This window comes from Tamandua tetradactyla, chromosome 17 (genome assembly GCF_023851605.1).
Source record: "Tamandua tetradactyla isolate mTamTet1 chromosome 17, mTamTet1.pri, whole genome shotgun sequence".
NCBI lineage: Eukaryota > Metazoa > Chordata > Mammalia > Pilosa > Myrmecophagidae > Tamandua > Tamandua tetradactyla.
The window spans coordinates 24451636-24455058 of NC_135343.1; the positions used below are offsets into that span (position 1 = coordinate 24451636).

Sequence of the window (3423 nt, forward strand, 5' to 3'; positions counted from 1 at the left end):
TGATGTTACGTGAGCCAGTGATTGTATATTTCAGTTGGTTTGTATAGTGTGTGAATATATCTCAATAAAATTGCACTTTTTAAAAGAAGAGGTACAAATTGGAAAGGAAGAAGTAAAACCTTGCTATTTGCAGATCCCATCATCCTATTTATTAGAAAATCTTAAAAATTTACAGCAAAGCTCCTTGAGCTAATAAATGAATTCTGCAAATGGTTGGATATAAGATCAACATGCAAAATTCTGTAGTGTTCCCATGCACAAGTAATGAAAGATCTTTGTAAATGGAATGGAATTCCATGTTCATGGACTGGAAGACTAAATGTCATTCTGATGACAATTCTACCCACAGCAATTTATAGATTTAATGCAATCCCAGTAAAAATTCCAATTATCTTATTTGCAGAAATGGAAAAAGCCAATCATTAAATTTAAATGGAAAGGTAAAGGGCCTTGAATAACCAGAACCCTCATGAAAAGAAGAATGAAGCTGAAGGAGTCACGCTTCCCCAATACAAAACCACAGTAAACAAAACAGCATAGCACTGGTACAAGGACAGACATATAGACCAATGGGATTGAATTGAGAGTTCAGAAATAATCTCTCACATATATGAGCAACTGACTTTTTAAAAAATAAGAAACTTCTATTTCTTCTACAGGAGTGTAAATAAGTAATATTTTATATATTCTCATAAGATTTTTAAACTCTTAAAAATGCAATTTTCTCTTCACAAAGCACATGCCATCTTAAAAAAAAAATCTTAGCAATGTACATTTGCACTCAAAAAAAAAGCATGCCTCATCATTGTCTTCTGACAAAGTTCTGCATAAAAACTCAAAGGACTTTCTGAAAATATGGTCCCTCTTTATAATTTAGGGATCCCAAACCATAAACATTCAGTGCAATATTTATTGCTGCTTATTTCCATAGAAAACACTGGACCAAAGATGTTTTCTGACTATAGCTGTTCCCTGATAGCTAAGCAACAGTTTCTGTTTTATTTTAAAATACTTTTGTTTTTAACTTTCTCATGTAAAGTACAGCTAGAATCCAGTAAAACTTTAAGATTCTAGTGGAGGATGGAGAAGAAATACTTAGGGTCTACTCTGTGTCATAAACATATGAAAAATATTTACATTGGGAAAAAAAATCCCTAAGATTTTATCAATGTACTCCTTAAAAAATGTTTTTGTTTTTTAAATTTTTGAAAGCAGCTAAATATGATCAAAAGCAGTTCCTGAGTAACCACAGTAAACAGTGTCTCTCTCTATATATATATACAGCTTATTTTGGTTCTCCTTAATTTACCTCCCCAGTTTTTCATTTGACCACAGCTCCTTTCACTCCACAATGTACAGATATAGGATGCATCAGCTTCAAAAGTCAATGTGATGCAGATGTAGCCTCTGTGCGATGATCTGCATGTCTGTCATGTCAGGTTTCCAGAGTTACTGGAGGTCAGAGTTCTCTTAATCTCATAAAACCTGTGAAAGCCACAGACACCGCATTTTCTTCATCATGCACTGTGACTGCTGCACGTGGAGCTTGATGTAAGCTGTCTGGAGCATCTCTTCTCTGTGATTTACCATATGTGTGCTTAAATACTATCTTCCTTTTTTTTTCCTGGAATGGGCAGAGCTTTGTCACTTGGTATTGTTCCAAATTACTTTTCATCTTCACTACCTTTTCTTCTAGGAATGGTGTAGTAACAGGAAAGCAGGACCAGAAGTGTCCTGAAAGTTCTCCAACAGCTACATGTGTTTCAATTCAGAGTGAATATCATCTGGCACCGTCTGGTTCCTGACTTGCCATGTCCCTCCTTGCATAAGTGTCCCTCCTTGCATAAGTGCCCCTCCAGGTGACAGGGCTGCAATGGTACAACTGGCTGTGCTACTTGAGAAAATTGGCATTGATTTGGGTGTATAAGTTTCCATTTCTTGTCTAATACTTTGAAAAGAATTAATAATTTCTTGACTTATTGCATACTGTAGTAACTGGATTGGAGATGGACTGTGATAATACCTATCTGACTTCTTAAGGTTTAGTGCAATTATTTTTATGGAATTATTTTTTTCTCAAGTTTTCATATTCAATGGACTCTTCTAACTTTGCTTTTTGACTGCTGGTTGAAAGTGGTCTGTGTTTCTGGAATACTCATCCATGCTGCTGGGCTCACCATTTTGCTCATTTTGTGTTTCGTGTTTCCTGGGATCTGCTTCCAGGACCATGGCACTATGATGGTTAAATCTCTTGATGGCAATAGCATTGCTGGTCTCCTTCATGGATTTAGAAGAACTGAAGTAAACAGCACACAGGAAGTAGATGGCACAGAGGACTCTAACGATTTATTTTCCCAAACTGTCAAATCTAGTCATGAGTTTTTCACATTGAATGAAACCAAAATTGTTTTTAATGTATTTTCATCTATTTTGGGACATTCTCCAAAGAGGTCCTTTGACTCTGTATTCAGGCTGGTCTCTGTAAAAATAATGGGACAGGAAAAACATGTCCAGAATTCCTTTTCTGTCATGTTGTGGGTAACATTTTTTACCTACATCATTTTTACTGCTGGGTAGGTCCTAAATATGGACCGAATGATGTTCACATTTAAATTGTATCTCAGACCATTACAGCCATCTATTGGGGTTGGTCATCAGCCAGAAACATTGCAGAAATGCCAGCATCCTGCTTATGACTGGATGTGGATGAACTACACATTGCATTCACATTTAAATGTTTGGCTAAGAATTCTTCATCACTGATCACTTGATTTGTAAAGCTGAAACAAAGCATGACCTTCTTGCAATATTCTGTTTTTCTCTTCTAGTTCTTTATTTGCTTTCCTCTTGAATTTGGGCAGCAGTTGCTGAAGAAGTTCCTTCACTGCATCTTATCTTCCACTGCTGTACTTTCACTGGAAAAATGGACGTTAGTTGTGTCCCCTGAATGCAGGACCAGCTGAAGTTGAATTTTAGCTTGTTCTTCTGGCCTTATTTTCTGGCATTCATACATATAGCTTGTTGTAAATCTATTTTTGCCTTTAGGTGCCCAAGCAGCTCTTTCTGTCATGAGGTGTAGTGCTCCATCTTGCTTCTTTTGATGCACCTTCTTTACAATCAGCAGAACTTCTTCAGATGAAGTTGACATGATACCTAGAAGGTACAGATGGGAACTATGTACCTGGGCAGAGAGTAATTAACTTGACTGGGTTGGGTCAAGCTCCACTGCACTCCTTAGAGTGGCTGCCGAGAAGAGGTTGAAACCTAGCTGCTGTTGCCACTGCCTCTGTTACTGGAAGATCTTGCCTCCATTGCTGGCTGCGATGACCTGTAATTGACTTCGGACAAGGGTGCTAAATTCCCTCAATGGGAAGAGAATAGTCTCTTCGATAAATGGTGCTGGGGAAACTGTGTATACATATG

General features: G+C 37.3%; 1 pseudogene; it reads right to left on the reverse strand.

Annotated features, from left to right (window-relative positions):
- Positions 1-1476: 1476 nt before the first annotated feature.
- On the reverse strand, positions 1477-3148 carry LOC143661116 (general transcription factor IIH subunit 1 pseudogene; annotated as a pseudogene).
- Between the last annotated feature and the right edge of the window lie 275 nt (positions 3149-3423).